The 18830-nt window shown below is 47.2% G+C and overlaps 1 protein-coding gene across 1 annotated transcript in view; it reads left to right on the forward strand.

Annotated features, from left to right (window-relative positions):
* Nucleotides 1–739: 739 nt before the first annotated feature.
* LOC138488233 (clustered mitochondria protein homolog) overlaps nucleotides 740–18830 on the forward strand; it is a 189785-nt gene continuing 171694 nt past the window's right edge. Inside the window, exons 1-2 of the mRNA XM_069615066.1 lie at nucleotides 740–799; nucleotides 4871–4964. The gene's annotated coding sequence lies outside the window, so the exon portion shown is untranslated. The remainder of the gene's footprint in view (nucleotides 800–4870; nucleotides 4965–18830) is intronic.

The raw sequence follows: 18830 nt of genomic DNA on the forward strand, positions 1-18830 counted from the left end.
CTCCAGTTCTATCCCACAATCTAGTGTGGCATGCCAGGTTCAATTGACCTAGCCTAATGATTTCATATTAAGGGTGCGTGCAAGCAGGGGGCTAACCAAATTGAAGTACCTTTCAAACCCCAACAGAGACTTGCTGGCCAAATAAGTAACTCCTGTAGACAACCCACTGCACACATTAACCAATTCAATCTCAACACCCTCCCGCGAGATTCTCTTTGCTTTTTCCATATCACATTACTGATGGTGATGCCCATGGAGTTATTCCATAGTTCTTCCAGATGCAATTCCAGCAAGAGTCTTTTCACATATTGGACCCAGGGCAATGATCTACCTCCCTCATTCTCCAGCATGTATTGCAATGCTTCACGATAAATAATGAATTCCGGAGTCAGCCATAGTCTACACCAATAAGCTACAGGCCTGAAGGAGACCTCACTATGTTCTTTCTACTGCATGTTTCTTCCACAGATATCTCTTCGCCCTCCCAGCCTACGCCTCTGAATGTGGGTACATTTTTTAATATACTTCTCTCTTTCAACACCCATGTGGGTTATGTAATCCTCCGGATATGCAGAAAGAGGGAAAATCTAAGAACTGAGACAACATGCACAGTGCGTGCTATTTATAAAATCATCGATGTCGCGTTCGCACGGGTAATCATCAAGGGGCATCGACTTCATGCAGCACATGCGCCCTCTGCCGTCGAGCATTTTTTTCTGAGACTGCAAAGCTTAATATGGATAGATCTAAGTTGAGGAATCCGTGGGGGGAACATTCAGTAGAAAGAACATTACCTGGGGTAAGTAATTTGTTCTTTTGGTTGTAAGTTGTGTGCAGCTTCTTTTTGGGGCCACACTCGTCCCAATAACAACAAATTAACTGGAACACTCTGTTTATATCCTGTAAAATTGCAGATGTTAAGTCGATATAATAAAAAATAAAAAATGAGTCGATGTGAAACACCATTTAGAATAAAATTAAAACCTAAACTGACATGCTGAAATACTGTTTGACATGTTTTTTGTGGGCAGATCTGGGAAGGTGACCTAGAAAAGTCGATAAATAAGAAAGCAAATGTGTTCCGTTTTGTTTATTCCCTGTAAATGACTTTGACGGAGAAGATTAAACTGACTGCTCCTGGTTTCCAGGTGAGTGTTTTGACCTCTGGTCCAACAGTGCAACTGTATGACGCCAACCTGATCTCTTATCTGCCTGAGAGCTGTGCATCTGTCTGTGTTGTGGACAGGGCATGCATACGCAGGCACTGTTAGGCAGAAACCTGTGCAGTTCCCTTAGGGACCACTGCAAAAGATTTAAGACTACAGGTGTTGGCAGTAAACCCACTTGGTAGCAGTCTGCACCACCCAGATTTACCTGGTAGCTGTGGCTGAGCAGTCAGACTTCCCTCAAGAAGAGTTAGGCATTATGCAAAGTATACTCAATAGGCACTCAGATACAATAATACAAGCAAACACTGACCAGAGCTTTGGTATCAAAGTATATAATTATTTATTAAAAACACACAGTTGAAACACTCCAGCACTCGTATTGTAAAATATTCTAAACACAATTATTATTATGATATATACACCCCTTTTTCCCCTATTAGAAAATCACGGTAAAACACCACTTATTTTCATACACAGTTGAGCGCTTAACTAGATTGCACTCTAGTAAGTTTGTGAAAAAGGGAGGGAAAAAGACAGAATAAGCAGAGGTACACCACTCTACGATTCCAGAGCACTGTTAGCAAGGCAGAGAGCAAAAAGTCACTGGTGAGTCAAAGTCCAAAGACTGGGCCCACTCTTAGAGAGACCAGAGCACAAATGCGCCCAAGATCACACAGTTACACTAGGCTTAGAAAGTCTTGCAGAGGGTTCAGCAAAGCGTTTAGAGAGGCTTAGAAAAGTTTAGCCAAGGTGTCCCAGGCTAACCCAGGGTCGAAAGCCGGGGGCTAAATCTACCCCGTACAGTCGGTAGCAAGGGAAGCCAGGCGGAACACGGTCCGTTAAGTGGGAAGGATCCTCCAGCGGTGGTGGTTGTTCCTGGTAGTGGGTGCAAGTTGCGTCGTCGTCCAGGGGAAGAGAAGATCTCGACTTGGAGGAAAGATGAAGGTGGTTGCACTACCAGGGCAGAAACCAGCCGCAGAGTTTTCTGGTTAAAGGTGGTACCTTGGTTTCGCGGTCGTGGTAAAACGTGGTATCCCGGTTTCCGGGGTGCTTGGCATGGGCAAGGCGGCCACGAGATACGTCGGGAAAGCGAAAAGACGGTGAAACTGGTTATCCCCACCAGTTAAAGGAAGAACACTCTCCGGCGGGAGATCTCCTCTGTCGTTGGGAAAAAGTGGTGAGACGGTCCAGCAGGGCTCCACCGGTCGTGGTGTCGTGGCAGGTCGGCTCAGCTTCTCCCTCGTCTGATTCTTAGGTCCTGTGGCGACTTCTGAAGTTCCAGTCCCCAAAGCCCTGCTTTTATGCAGCAAACCCCCATTCACTCAGCCTAGCTGTCACTCAAACATGCTAAGTGGTGAGCCAGTCGGCTCACCACTTGGGCCAATCAGGATGGAGTGTGACTTGAGTTGCCTAGGCAACTCAGTCCAGGGTGCCTAAATTTCCCTCCACCCCTCCTAAGTACCCCAGACAGAGTGGCACCACTTTGGAGGGCTTCTGTGGAGAAGCCCGCCAAAAAGTGGAAAAAAGGGTTCGACTTGGGTTGGAGTCACAGAAGAGCACACAAACGCCATTTTAGAATCAAGTTTTGGCAAAAAATACCAACCGGAGAATTAATATTAATTAAATAAACCGGCGGTATGTTCGAGGCTACCGTAAATAATTAAATAAAGATAGCCTAAAACAATGGGAAATCCCATAGGAAAATATTCGCGGTTGAATATAAAAAGTAGTATCCACTGCCACCAGCCAAAACTCGATCAGGGGGGGACGGAGACGTGCCCCCTCGACTAAAAGACCCCGGGGCAATTGAATTGCCCCAGCCAGTAGGTCCACAATATGATGGTTTGTACTGGTTCTGTTCAGAATTTAAGACTAGTAAAGTCAATGGTGACTTTACATGCCCTGGGAGACAGTAGTCAGTCCCAGGGTATGGAGTCTATACTGGGGGGTCTCTATGACACCCCTGTGTCACTGCACTGAGGGTGCTGTGTAACACACATCACAAAAACACATGACGCCCTTTGGAGTAAAAGACCCCATAGCCCATTAAACACATCTAGATTTAAAGAAACTCACTCAAAAAATGCCCAAGAGTGAGGGTAAGAGTCTCACTCTTGGCAGGAGAGAAAAAATAAACCCCAAAAATCCAGCAAAGCTGCTGGGGGACTCACTAGGTTAGGAAATTCAGCCTAAACAGAGAATTCTCCCTAACATGCACTTTGCTTTCTGCATAATAATAATAATAATGAGACACATAGTGGTGAAATGATAGTGTCTAGCCCAACTGTATCGACTGTATGCGGGCGGTAAATTTGGGCCAAAATGGCAGCAAGATGTGTTGATGAAAGATGACAGTTTTGAGCAGTTAATAAAAGCAATACATTCAAATGTTATTCTTAAGTACTGTACATTAGATTTAAAATGGAATCTTTGTTGCTACCTGACCAGGACAGTAGAGCTTGATCACACTATGCTACAAGAAAGCTAACCAGCATCTCCTTGGAAAGTCCAGTGCAAGCCCTACAGATAAGTTTAGTGCCAGCCTCTTTTAGGCCCTAAAAACAAGCATATGCTCACATAAAAAAAATGATAGAACTGAAACAATGGACGCATAGGCGCACGCTCCCTGCTTCGACACACACAGCTCCATTGATTTTTTTCGTATCAATGCAACCAGGAAGGATTGGAAGAGGAATATTACGGCAAGAATATAACTTTTAGTTTGCATGAATTACAAGTTGTAAAACGATTATGAAAAAATCTGCTTTCGAGTTCAAATATATTGGTACTTGCCAAGAAAGTTACCCCAATTGGGAATTTTTGTTAAATTTTACATATGAAAATTCTATCATATTCCAAAAATGGGAGTAAAACATTCCCAATTCAAAACGTTTCTTGCAGCCTGCCTAGAGCACATTCTAAAAGAAAGGCCATGGTTACATCTACTTTCCCCAAAACCATCAAGTTAAAATATATGCGAAGTGGCTTGAGGAAGTCTGTCCATAATTTTGCTGATCACTCCACTTTTAGTTCAGACTCTAGAGCAGATGCACAACTGGGGTAATTTTATTTTAAGATTTATTTCAGATTTTCTTCTTTCTCTTTTCCTTTTGATCTGATTTTTCATGGATCTTTTCTTGTGACTTATAACGTAGAGCCTGTGATGCTGAAAGAAACATTCCTTATTTGTAATCCTCATTCTCCTTCAATGATGTCTTTATAAAAATGTTTAAGCAATCCAACCTCCCCCTAGAAACACCAAAGTAGAAAGTTGTTGAATAATATGAGGAAAGATCATTGGAATATGCAAAAAAATATGATGGCTTTAGCTAAGACTGTGCCATTTGGTGAGATACGTGAGCAACTTGGCTGTTTGAAAGTGACTGAGGTTTTTTTTATATATCTGTTGTCTCATTGCGTTCCTTATTTCCACATTGCAAATGTGCGTGAGAATGTTTTCAAAAGGGTATGATGGTAGGTAGGCTTTTGAAACTGTTCTTTTAAACAATCAGTTTCCTTCTGCCAGGTTTTCTGAGATCCCCCACATAGGCAGATATGGTCAGTGTTTCTGAATGTCATGATATGACAAAGAACTAGGATTACATGCGTCTTCCTTCCCCAGCATGGCTTTCAAAAATCAATGGAGTGTCCTAGAAGCTTTTAAGTTTGAAGAGTTAAAATATAGCTTTGTTTCTTTTCAGCCATCATCTTGTTGCTCGGGTCTATGCGAGTAAAGCAGAGTTTCGTTCTGCACTACAGCATGAAAAGGAAGGATACACAATATACAAAACTCAGGTTTGACTACAACATGAACTGCTAATTGCTAGTTCTTAAATTGTGAAATTGGGATCTGTGTTGAAGTGGTAAGGTTCGTGGAGACACAACGTTTGAAAACATGTTAGCTGTATGTATGTATCGGTTTTGGCCCCATATGTGACTGGAAAAAATAATACAACTTGTATTTTAATTTATGAGAAAGTTCCACCATTGTCAGTTTGACAGCTGCTCTCTATAGTGCTCTCAGCTGCATCCATATAAGGCTTCTACAGCAAACATAATTTATACATTTTTTTGAGTGATGTGAAATGCATTTGTACCATGCCAGTTACCAGCATACTAGTCTCCTAATATTCTGCTTTAATCAACCATGATTTCAGGAACAACTTAAAATACACTCTCAATTAAAGTGTTATATTATAGAAAATTGTTATCTGTTAACAGAAAATAGTTTTTTGAAGTAACTCTCAATATTAACTTTGTAAACAATGCAAATTTCATAAACTTGAAGAAAATTTAAATGATAAATCAAAGAATGTAATCACAAATTCCTAAATCATACGTGTAAAAAAAAAGAATAACCAAGTTGTATATATTACTCTTACGTCCCATCCCCTTTCCTCCATACTGTATGGGTGTCCCTTCCAAGGGACGGGAGACAGAACCTTTTTACCAGAAAAAAAACCTTCTCCCCATTAAATTTAGAGGCGTGCAGGGGTGCGGCCCAGGGAGCATGCGCTGCCCTGACTCTGCCGTCCGGTGCCACACCTCAGTCCCCTTTTCCGCGCCGACGGGAACGGCCCGAATTCACCAGCGCTCCTGGGTTTGACTTCGGCCATGTAATTCCATGCACGGATACTACTTCTATTTGTCTTCTTTTTTCTCTTTTTATCATTCAGGTACTCGGTCCTCGGGCGCCACGCCCCTCCCCGGGGCATGTCAACTTCTACAGGGTTCAGCCGGTGTCCATCCTGCAACAGGCTCTTTCAAACATCAGACCCCCCACGCCCTCTGCCTACGTTGCCTTGTCCCAGAACACAGTTGGCAATCTTGGTCAGCGTGTGACTCGCTGTCCTCGAAAGCGCTGAAGAACCCACTAGCCAGGTGGAGGGAGCTCTTCCAGAAGCCGCCTCAAGAGGATCTCAAGACCTTTGTGAAACATCAAACCAGACCCAAGGTAGGGCCGATATTCTCCATCACACCCCGTAAGGGAGACTCCTTCCCAGGCACTCTCCCGCGCGGGAGGGTCCTGTCGGGTCCTTCTACCAACACTCGCACCGAGGCTGCTGCAGCTACAGGCCTCCGGGCCGAGGGATCCTCAGATCCTCCCGGTGACGGTGTTGAGGGATTGGAAGGTTCTTTTACCGGGTCTTCACCCGAGGGGCTCCAGTCTTGTACCGGCACCATGGCTGAGGGGGCTACGCCCTATTACTGGAAATAGTTCTGAGGGGGCGCCTAAATGCAGCTCTCCCGACCCCCGGGTCGAGGGTGTCAAACTTACCGGGCCTAGGCTAGAGGAGCAGGGTAGGCCTCGTGATCCACGCACAAGAGTCCTGGATGAGGCCGGGCCCAGCAGGCCGAGCAACACGTGGCAGGCAGCCTGACAAAATGGCCACAGCGCCAGAAAGAGGCACCCGTCTGACGCCATTCCAGGAATGCGGCAAAGAACGAGTGTCAAGGTGGGACTGGCTTCAACCAGGTACATGGCCTACAGCCTACCCCTCTTGCGTACAGGGCAGCTTTCCTTTGCGTCCGTATGGACAGGGCATGCAGCGGGCTCAGCAGCCCCCCGCTACCCTGTCAGCACCCCCTGCCACCGCTTCAGTCTTGTAGGAGGTTTTCTTTGAGAGGTTCCTCGACCTCATGAAGTCACTCCAGATGGGGGTTATCCTCATAGACACCATCGGGGAAGTCATTCCCGCCATCCTAGCGGCACCACAGACTCCTCCATTGGGGCCCTGGTGTAGCCGGCTCCGCAGCCAACTCTTCAACCTCCGGCTGCGGTCCCTGTACCCCAGCCTCCGGCGCCATCTACTACTCCTCATCCTCCAGATCCACAGGATACGGACGAGGAGGAGGATCCGGACATGGCATCCTCAGCCAGGGCCTTCAACCAACACCTTACTGGGCTGGCGGAGTACCTGGGCCTACCCAACCCGAGGTCAAGCAGCCGGCAGAGGGGGTTCTGGCTAAAGTCCTCACACGACGCCCCTCTGCCAAATCGATGATTCTTATGCAGACCGATGTAGTCTCCCTGGCCAATAAGGGCTGGCTCAAGCCACACTCGGCCCAGCCGGTCAATCAATGCCTGGACAGGCAGATGGAGGGGATACACTCTTGCTCTCGGTCCATCCTCAGCCACACTCCTCGGTGATTGCTGCGGCATCGCTATACTCCAAGCCCCAGTCGTCCTCAGCCTCTTCCTCGGCGGCGCTGCTAGGTAAGGAGGAGAAGATCTTGGAGGCGTATGGCAAGAAACTCTATTCCAACGCCTCTTTACATCTAAGGCCAACGCTGATGCCATGCTGGCAGCCGCCAAACAAAGGTTATGGCGGGAAATTGCGGAAAAACAGCAGAAGACTGCTACTAGAGGGTTTTTCTCACACCAGGCATCTTCAACCACATTGTCTGCAGCTTCTACTGACAAGGTGGCCAAATCATGCTATTGCTTGGTTCCACAGAACTCCAGTGGGGGGGGTGGGATGGGATGGGGGGTGGGGTGGAAATGTCACTTCACTAGAGGCCCGGAGGACCATTTCTTCAGATTCATCGGTGCCATTGATGACCAGCGGGGGGTACAGACTCCTTCCTGCTCCCCTTCCCGTCCCCCCCTTTGAACCAGGTTGGTTCTCCCTCATGGTAAAAATCGCCAAGCTTCTCGAGTTGGGGGCTATAGAGCCAGTTCTGACTCTGGAAATTGTACAGGGGTCCTGTTCCAGTCTTAACGGTGCCAAGTCAACCAGCAGGCCTGTACACCATTCTGTACCTTGCAAACGCCAATCATTTCCTTCCCCGTCCATAAATTCAAAATGATCACTCCGATCTGTGCAGCCCTTCCAACAGGATTGTATTTGCTCAGTTGATCTAAAGGGTGCTTATTTGCTTATTCCCATTTGGACCCCACATCGCACATTTTTAGGTCTTCGGTGGGGAGTACCATTTCTAGTTTCGAGTCTTCGGTTTGCCTCTCAATTCAGCACCGAGGGTGTTGATGCAATTGATGAGCGCATTGCACTTCTGTCTCCAGGGTATACATGTTTACCCTTACCTGCATGACTGATTGGTAAGAGGTTGCTCCCTGGAGAATGTTGGCCTACTCTAACTTATCTACTCAACCTGCTTTATGATTTGCGGTTCTCGCGTAATTCGAGGAAGTTCCACCGGACCCACCTGATATTCAAAGGCTTTGTTTGGGGGCACCCTGCAGGCCAAGGTCTTTGTGAAACCCTAGAGAATTTTAGACATTCAACAGACATTCATCTTCTTTCGGCCAACAGCACTACACTTGGTGGTCCCAGAGACTGCTAGGGTTAATGACATCCTGTGTCCATGCAGTCCCTCTAGCCAGGGTAAAGATGCAGAGCACCCAGCAAGAGCTGGACGGTTCCTGGTCGCAGGGCTTGCATCCCCAATAGCAACATGGCCAATTCCTCAAGAATTGGCTTGATTTGTTATGGTGGGGTTTATCCCCAGAATCTCTTGCAAGGAGTACCGTTCCACGACACTACTCCCAGGCTGTCATTAAAACTGATTGGTTTCTCCTGGGTTGGGGAGCAACAGTCAACAATCTGCATTAGTACCCAGCGGATGTGCGTCCACGGGATACACTTAACGTGATTGGCTTGTTTCCGAGCCATACCACGGTGTAATCCCGTGGACGCACGTACATGCCTGCATTTGTTCCCGGCGGGGGGCGTGGCAGCCCCTTAGCCAATGGGGAAGCTCGAAACGGGGCAATACCCGCTCCGAGCCTCCCCATGGCTGGAGGCTGCCTTCGTTCCCTACCGGGGACTCGAGTAGGTTTCCCCCCCTCCACCCCCCCTACCCTGCAATATCCCCTCCCTGCCCTCCTAACTCAACTTTCCTTCTTTTTTCTTTTTCTTTTCTCGGGAGCAAACACGCTGGGAACACTTCTGTTCCCAGCACGTCCGCTCCCGATGGCCGCCATGGAAGGGGAAAACAGACAACGTTTTCCCTTTCCCGGTGGCCATTTTAATTCACGTATTTATTTATTTTTTCTGTTCTGCTACGCTTGGGCCTGTAACTATGGCCCCGGGGGCATTACCTGGGGCGGTATGGCGGCACACCGTCTCAGGGCTTATTGCCACAGTATTTTGACCTGTGGCTGGTTAGGACTGTTTCCAACGCGTCAATGATATTAAGCTGCAAGCCGTCTTTTTAGCCTTCAAGGCATTTCTACTCCATATTCGGGGATAGTCCTCATAATAGTGACTCCTTGGTGGCCAGCGAGGTTCTGGTTCTAGTAAAACTTGCCAATCGGACGCAGTTACCCTTCTGCTTCGCCACAACTCGTCTATGGAGGATTCTTCATCCCTCCCCACAATCTCTGAATTTATGGTACCCGAGGTCAGGTCCCAAGGCCGTCTCGGCTTGTCTGATGAAAACATGCAGATCCTACAAGCAGCGTGAAAGGATTCTACCGAGCACAGTATAAAAGGAAACCGCTTAGGTTTTGCTACTGGTCTCTCGGAAAGGAGAAGAATCCTCTTTCTGCATTGCTGTATGATTTATGACCCCTCTGGCTGAGTCAGACAATAAACCCAAAATATGCAGAACTTGTTCATCAGCGCTGGGTGCCTATCTTGTCTCAGATGATCAATGCTGTTCCATCGAGAACTTGGTGAAACGACACTTTGAGGGTCCGTGTCTCCTATTTCCTGCAGTCGCCTCCTCATCCCAAGTAGGATTTTAATGTAGTCCTAACGGGATTGTGCCACAAACCGATCGAGCCAATGGTGTCAGGCTGGGGCTGGTGTCCTGGAAGGCAGTCTTTTTGGTAGCTATAACATCAGCCAGGAAAATGTACCACATTCTTTAGCAACATGGTGGTGAGATGACAACCCCCCCTCCCGTTTCTGCCTAAGATTGTGTCTACATTTCACATTAATGTGGTAGTTTGGCTTCAGGTATTTTTTTTTTCCAAACCCATCATCTGAGTACGGCTTATGTTTTATCTGGAAAGGTGCAGGGAATTACAGAGACCTCCTCTGCTCTTCGTCCCTTTTTGTGGAGTGAATAAGGGGTCCTCGTCATCTAAAGCAACCATTGCCAGATGGATTGTAGCAGTGATTCTGTAATGTTATTACCTACAGAAAAAGCCACACCCAAGGAACTTGACGCTCACCTAGTCAAGGCAAAAGCATCAGTAGCCTCTCAGGGGCATGTCCCTTGGGATGTGATCGCAAAAGTAGCAACGTGGGCACCCCGTCCACCTTTTGCAAGCTCTATTGCCTGGAGAAGAGCTCAAGAGCAGATTCTCAGCTTGGGCAGGCAGGTTGGAAGAACCTCTTGAGTGAGGGATACAAATAAAATCTTCCACTGGTGGGTGACGAGTGCTTTGGAATCTCCCACAAGTATGGAACAAAGGGGGGTGGGAGTAAGGAAAAGTTACTCCCTGTAGTGACTACTGTACTCCTATTCGTAGTCTCCTTTCCTCCATACGCCCTTCCTCCCCCTAAAAATGATTGTCTTTAGTAACATCCCGACCTAGGTTGGTTGACGGATTGAAGGGTGAGGCCCAGAGGCGGGTCTTGATGATGCCGACCTTGTAGCCAAGCATGCGCTGGGGCCCGCAACACAAAAATAAAAAATATTTTTGCTTAGTTTGTATGGTGCTACAAAAATCTCCGGTTTCGATAACTGAATACTGTTGGGTAAGAATTGATGCATTCACACTGTGTGAGACTACACAAGACTTATCTGCGTGACTGAGCAGCCATGCCTATCTCAAGAGGGGTAAATGTGAGCTGTACAGATGAAATCTGTTAATACAAGTAGCCAAGTAAAACTTGGTTATAATTATTTAATATCAGTTTTAAATATGCATGCTTTGAAAAGGCAATTCGTTGGAGCAATTCAAGTAAGCTTTTGCAAATGCTTTACAGAATCAATAAAGCTGGTGAATATTTTTTGGATATGCACAATACACTTCTCCTACACCCGAAGTGACTTCAATTACAAGGATGGTATTTGCATTTATATATCGCACCAATATACTTTGTAGACTCTGGGTTGCAGGAAGGGTTTGGGAAAAGGTTACAACAGTTTCTTAAAGGTGAGGACAACTGAATAAGTCTAGGTAAGCCTTTCCCAGCAGTAACTGTTTACAACAAGCTAGCACCTATGAGGGACAAGCAATGAGTCAATGGATTTAGAGGAGTGCCTTTAGGGAGCCAAGACAGCCAAGTTATTCAGACTAAAATACTTCTGATGCACTTCTTGGATCAAAGTCTTTCACAAAGTCAGATTGTTCAAAAGGAAATCACTGAAGACAAACCAGCTGAGGCCTGTGCAAAGGGGAGTTGAAATACTCTGTTAAGCAGGATCTCAAGTGAGGCAGCATGACTTAAGGCAAGAAGGGAAGTACCCCAAACAGTACCCGTTAGCTGTACCACACTTCTATGCAGACCCTGGTTCTTGAGCCTCAGTCGTAGTTGACCAGCGGCAGGACGTCTGGAGGGCTCCTGCGGCAGTACTCTGGGAAGGTCATCGGCAACCATGGGCTCTTTTCGTTTCAGCTGCACTTCGTGGCTTCAGCGCTTCACAAAGAGCACTGATGCAGAACAAATCTCTGGTTGCACTTTCCTTGCTTTCAGTCCTGGATTCTGGTGAGGGGGCTCTGGATCTGAAATTCCTGCTTCTGGAGTGTCCTGGGGAGGCCCCTGTAGCTTTTGGCCAGATTTGTTTCACGGCAGACGTTGCACTCTACTATAGGGCGGGAGGATGGTTCAGGGGCAAGGTGCTCGCCTTGGAAGCAAGACGACCAGCAACACAGGTTCGATCCCCAGGTCCGCACTTAGAAACCTTTGGGTATTAAGTGCGTTATAACCCATCATATGGACACTCGACCCCTGGCATTGGGCTTCTGCAGCAACGGAGAGGCACAGCAAGTCTGGGTTTGTGCCAGTGGAGTTGTCTCTGGGTTAGTTGGTCCCACTAACCCAAGGGGAGAAGTTGATCCATCTGAGCTTCTGTCGAGGTGAAAGGTCGGCACCGCAGCAGGGCTTCACCAGGCCATTGAAGGTCCAGGAGGTTGCAGCGGGCTTCACTTGACGGTTTCTTCAGATGTTTCTTCCAGTTGTCTAATCTGCCCCTACTCCCAAAACCCTCGCCTTTTTTAAGCAAGATATTCCCATGCATGCACAGCCTAGGCTGTCAATCACACAGCAGGCCAATCGGAACTGGTTTTGTGCAGGCACACCCAGAGACACAGGACAGGGGAGTTTCGGGATCCTCCCTCATTTCCTGCCCTTCCCGACACATGGGGTCAAAGGCAAGAGACACAAAGGGCTCAAATCTGTCTCCACGCACAGAGTAAAAGCCAAGAAAGAACCCCCAAACAGAAAATAGTGAGGGGGGCAGGGAGGCATTTTGACAAAATGGACACCCACGGATGCTGTACTGCAGCTGAGGGGGCATCTGCCTGCGGTAGAAAGGCACAATGGTAGAAAAATTAAACCACTGCCACCAGCCATTTAAAGTAGGCAGGGTAACAAATGTAACATGAAAAATGTAGGATAAGGGGCTACTAAGTAACCCTCCAGCGCTCTACATAAAATGGTGTGTGCTGGACCTACAAAGATAAAAGGGAAGATCAATTTCATCTTACCATTCTTGGGAACTGTAGTTTACCCAAGAAAAAGGTATTTAAACCTTAAGAGAAACTCAAAGGATTTCTTAGTGAGACTGCACTGAAGGTGCTGTTTCGCCATACAAAAGGCAGATGCCTATGGAATTTGTCACACTCCAAAAACATAAATTCCAAATCAGGGAAAAACAGAAAAAGGTCCCACTCGCTCAGGAGTTAAAATTAAAAACTCAAGCAAAAGAGCTGGTTGTCTCCAAGGTTTGAAGATTTTAGCACATAAATAAAAATTCTCCATAATAAATACCCACAAGTATGGAGGAGAGTGGATTATGGACTTTTACAGTAGTCCCTACGGTTTTTATTTAGAGCCATGAATGAAAGCTGTGCGAACTCGAGCCTTTCTTTTGGTACATGATTGAATGTGCAGGTTCAGAATTTAAGACCAACCGTTGCCAAGTTGCCCAAAATAAAGGAGGCAATTTGATGAGGCAATCTACCAAAGCACTGCATAGTTAAAAATACTTGCTGTATTAAATAATCCTACTTTTTCATATTAACCTGTTGGTGATGAGAATGTATCACCTTGTAATGTGATGTTCCTGGCATTGATTTTGCATCATTATTGTTCACAACTAGTCCTACTGGGGGTGTGGTGTTGGGATACTGAATCTACACATTTGTAAACCTGCATAATTGACGGATTGATACGATGCATTGACCAAGCCAATAGGGCTCGATTTTGTCCATGCATAAAAATGTTGTGCACTAGTTTACTTTGTAAAATTTTCAAGATTTGAAGTGGTGGTTGTGAGGATGAGGGCATACTACCATTACTCTGTGCAGCAAGGTATTCTACTTTTCACTTTGCAGATCAGCATTTAGATTTACAAGCACTTCTAACTTGGTGATTTTGAATGTTCATGCAAGTGGGAAAGCTGCAAGGCAGTGATTGAGTAAGATCTTGAGGTGAAGAAGCAAGCCATTGGCACTTCAATCAGTGAGTCTAGAGTGGGAATTGTTCCTGGGCTTTCCCAACCTTGGCAATGTGCATGAAGTAGTATTATTGCACTTGTTGTAGACGACTAATTTGTTTGCATGAACAAAGTTAATGTGCCTACCTCGGAAGTTGGACTTGCATTTTGGTTCTGTACAAGCTCTACGTTCCCGAGGTAGCTCACTGGTTGGTTCACAATAAACTAGAACTGCTTTTGATGCCTGCTCATTTTTATTTTGGGGCCTAATAATCCTGTATTGTATTTGGTGATTTATATAGCGCTCTTTCCCCACTTGTGTGGCCTCAGTGTGCTTTTTGTTCTTGGTTGGAACACTTTCGGTGACCGTTGTCCATGTGGTGGAAAATTCTAGGGAGTTTATCTTAGGAGATGCATGTGTGCATGTTGCCGGTCTACGACTTGGGTGACTGGCAAGGCTCAACTAAGCAGCCCAAAGAGGTCAGGCACGTAGGTGGGTGCTATTGAAGGATTGCTATTGTTGAGAGAGTCTGTGAGGCCAGCTATACTGAGTTCCTTTCGAGTGGTAGTCGCTATATGCTAGTGTCAGAGATGTTGAGGTACGTCAGGTGTTTCAGTCTGGACGGCTAAGTGATGCTAGACCAGATGAGCATAGCCATAGCGGCATTCTCTCGCGCATGGCTGCTTGCCCGTGCCTGCAGCCTGTGTCCACACTGGTGGTGTGAGAAATATGCACCGCAAGCTTCTAAATTGTTTGGTTGGGGCAATCTTTGTCCAGTACAGCAGAGCAAACGGGCCTAGAGTTGAGTCCTATACCATTGAGGCCTAGGTTTCACAATATAATGGTAGATGCCGTATATTTGAGAGTACATTGGTAGTGGAGATTTCTAGTATTGTGAATTCCCTAAGAGAGTGATGCAGGTTAACATGGACAGTAAAATCTTAATCACAGTTCCATCCCAATGTGGCGCTAGATGTGGTGCAAAGGCTAAACTAATAGTTCCCCAGAGTTGTGACGCAGGACAAGTCCACAATTCTATCCAGGTGTGACGCATGCTAGTTTTCAGAAGGCATAACTGGAAGTGAGGCACTGGCTGACATTCACAGTCCCATCTATGTTAACATCCTGGTCTGATATGTTTTGAGGGTAAGTAGAGTGGCAGGGCTTCTAGAGTACAGAGATTGCTGTACTCCCCGCCTGGGCCACACCTACCATGGTGGTCGCTGCTGGTTGATGGCTGGCCACTGGCTTCACCTGCAGACACTATCTGGAGCTGCCTCTGTTGGAAATGCCCTCTTCCTTGGGGCCTTTAGCCGCTTGGGCTGCATGGGCAGAGAGGGCTTCCCCGGGAAGATGTGTTAAGTGGCTGGAACGGGCCAATTAGTGGACGGGGTGGTAGGGAGGAGTGGATAAGGCCGCAGAGACCAGGAAGCGGGGAGGCAGAGAACTGGCCACACGCAGAGTGCAAAAATAATTGCAGGGCTGGTAAATGGAGGAGGAGGCTGAGGGCACTAACCTTATCTGCAACACCAAGGAGGACTAATGCCGGGCCTGCATCGATGCAGGCCTTGAGCCTGGAAGTGGCCCCTGGGAGCCACTGGCCAATCGGTGGAGGGGGCGGGAGGGAGGAGGGGGATAAGGCTGCAGAGACCAGGAAGTGACCAGGGAGGGGGAGGCGGACAACTTAAATCCTTGCAAGGAGTGTTGTTAAGTTAGCTTGCTTGTATTTGAACCTATGGGCTGTTTGTAGTCTCCTCAAATGGTTTTGATTGTATGTGATGGCTGTATATGGCAAAAGGTGCTAGTTTAGTGAGCAAAGTACCCCCACATTGTTTAGATTGGGATATGCCCAGAGATGAGTCTCTTGATCAATTCTGTCACTCCCAGACCACGAACGTCCTGGCTTAAGCACTCACTGCAGCTCTTGAAACTGATAGGGGGGGCCTGTTGCTACTGTAAGAGTGTGACCCCAACCCTCCCCCAGCTCTTTAGAGGCGCAGACTGCAGTCGCCTCAAGTACACCATGTAAAGTGAGGGCTTTGGAAGGCGTTTCTCATTGAATCAACCAAGTGTCCTTGAGGTTATTTGAGTCCTTTCTGGCAAAGAGTGGCTCTGGCTGCTAGGTGAGAGAAGCAGAGACCCCGAGGTGGGGCGATCTGTGTTCAAAACCTGCGGCAATCAGCACGGAAAGGCGTGCCGCGCTGTGTTGCGACCAAGAAGGCCGGCCGGCCAGAAGCCGCTGCGTCTCGCCAGTGTTTACATTTGCGGATACATGTAGCTCGCCTCGAGTTATTGGCCCCAAGTGCTGTTTAAGGTCAGAGGTGTTCATATTCACGTGGACATCAGCGCATGCCATTTGGAATCCAGGGTGATCCGTATCGTGCGGCAAACTTGTACATGTACCACGCACAGTGCTGCGATACTCCCTATCAAGCGGTGAGCATGTTCTCTTTGAAGTATGCCAGAGCCACAGCCTTTGCCATAATAGTTAACGATTTTAACCACTGTTCCTAATCACTAACCAGTCCTTTTGACTTCCTAGCCTGCTCTAACATGTTAGCTGTAGATTGTTATTAACCAAGTTTTCTATTCTCACATTCTAAATGCATGGGGGCGGGGCCTGCAGGGGCGGGGCTCCAGCCCCTTTCTATTCAAATGTCATAGTCTTGCCTTTTTAAAACAGATACAAATTGACTTGTTGGCACTGTCATGCCTCAGTGATTGTTCGCTCTTTCTTTCTCCAAAAGTCTACCCATTTGGTAGCGGCTTGGATGTGATTGCGACGTCCCCTGCACCCGAGGTACTACAGATCAAACTGCTGTCCCCGCATCCCTAAACAACTGTTCTCCTGTCCGCACATGGGTGCAGGATATTGAGAGATGCCTACGTCTGTGGTCACGTCACGTGGTCTTCCAGGCCACATTATAACTCAGCAGTAGGCAGGGTTGAACTGGGGTGTTGAATCTGTCCAGGCACCAATGAAAAAGGGGCCCACAATCACACAATTCATTACTAACTCCGTTCCCATTGGCAAGCCTAAGCGTCAAAACCGCCCACCTAAGGCAGCAGGGCCCAAGGCAAAGGGCGGCTCCTACAGTAGCGGCTCCACAAAGTGTCTGCAAGTCTCAGCAGGGGAAGCCAGTAGCGGACAGACACCAACAAAACTGTAAGTGTGGCATGGGTGGGGTGTAGAGCAATTACTCTACTCCAGAAAGCCCCTGCCACTCTACCTTACCTTCCCATAACGTAAACTGCCAAAGAATTACACCATGCACACCTAGACAGATCCGAGCACCAACCTAATTCAAGGCTGGACTGTAAATGTTGTTGTGCATAACATTCTAACATACTTGCATTACTCACATTGAGACGGGTGTAACAATGTTAGCATGTCCCACTCTTAGCTTGAATTGTGAATGATAGCATGCATCACACTTGGATGGAATTGTGAAAAATAGCATGTGCAAAACCTAGGTGGAACTGCGAATGATAGCATATGCCTCTCCTAGATAGAATTATGACTGGTAGCATATCCCTCACGTAGGTGCATTCTGAATGATAGCATGTCCCACTCTTGGTTGGAATTGTGGATGATAGCACGTGACGGAATTATGAATGTTAGCTTGTGCCACACTCAGACGGAATTGTGAAAACAGCATGCACCACATTTAGACGGAATCGAGATAAATAGCATGTGCCCTAATAGCGTCACTGTGTTAAAGTTGGATCTAGAAAGTATGCCCTAATAGTGTCACTGTGTTAATGTTGAATTTAGAGGGTATTGCCAACATCACTGAGTGTGCCGTAATAGCAGCACTGTGTTCAAATTGAACTTAGAAAGTGTGCCCGAATAGCGTCGCTGTGTTAAAGCTGAACTTAGAAAGCGTGCCTAATAGCGTCACTGTGTTAATGTTGATTCTAGAAAGTACGCCATAATAGCATCACTGTGCTAATGTTGAATCTAGACGGTATTCCCAACATCATTGAGTGTGCCCCATTAGCGTCACTGTGTTAAAGTTGAATTTAGAAGCTATTCCCAACATCATTGAGTGTGCCTGGTCGCATACACTTTACTGATTACCACAATATCACACTACTACGCTTACTCTCTCCTATACACCACCATTCAACTAGAACACAGCAGTACTATGACACAATTGGTAAAGCTGTTCTCATGCTAACATGACTCATCAAACTACCCATCATCCTAATAAAACACAGCTAGCTAGCCCATACCGGCTAGCTTAGGCATCTCCTCAGGCCTAACGCAGCCAGAACTCAGTCTGGATGTCCACCCTCCAGACTGAACACATTCAACTGATCTCCACAGCACCACACCTACCGCTAAGAAGCAGCTATTATGCAACAACCACACCAGCTGCACACATACCTGGTGCGCCCATGCACTTTACGACTCTCTCTCAACTGACTTGAACTGTGGTTCCCGTGGGCGTTCAACCTACCAGCGCTTTGAGATCATACCAATGATACATAAGGCGCTATACAAATGCAAAATAACATAACATAACTTCCTCTTGGAATTCCCCACCTAGAGACAATCACGCTTTAAGGCGGGGCTAGCTGAGGCCAAGCTGGTCGCTCATGGAATCCACAGTGGCCCATATTGATACCTCAGGCCGTGCCATCTGTATTGCCACTGACATGAGAAGGACAGCCTGGCTCCGGGCAACAAAATTCAACCCGGATGTCCAGGAACGCATACTAAATCTACCTTTCGAGGGGGTTGGATCTCTTCCACTCCTCTACGGACGAAGAGCTGGACAAAAAGAAAAACAGCTCACAAACAGCTAAGTCTTTGTCTATCCTTACAAGGACCACACCCAAATCCTACACTCAATCTCAGCAGCGCTCAGAAAGAGGCCGTAAATACGGAGGGTTCCGTGCCTTCCAGGAACGCAGATACAGGCAGCCGGACCGCTCGCTGTCTCAGAACCGGCGCAAGGAACAAAAAGGGGAGGGAGTAAGGGCTTTTTCCAGTCCCCCTCCTCATCGACAGCCTCTGAGGGCAAGAAGGCATGACACGCCCCTTCGGGTCCACGTGTCTCCGGTGGGGGGGCAGGCTT

This window comes from Ambystoma mexicanum, chromosome 9 (genome assembly GCF_040938575.1).
Source record: "Ambystoma mexicanum isolate Mex_15411 chromosome 9, UKY_AmexF1_1, whole genome shotgun sequence".
In the NCBI taxonomy this organism is placed as follows: Eukaryota; Metazoa; Chordata; class Amphibia; order Caudata; family Ambystomatidae; genus Ambystoma; species Ambystoma mexicanum.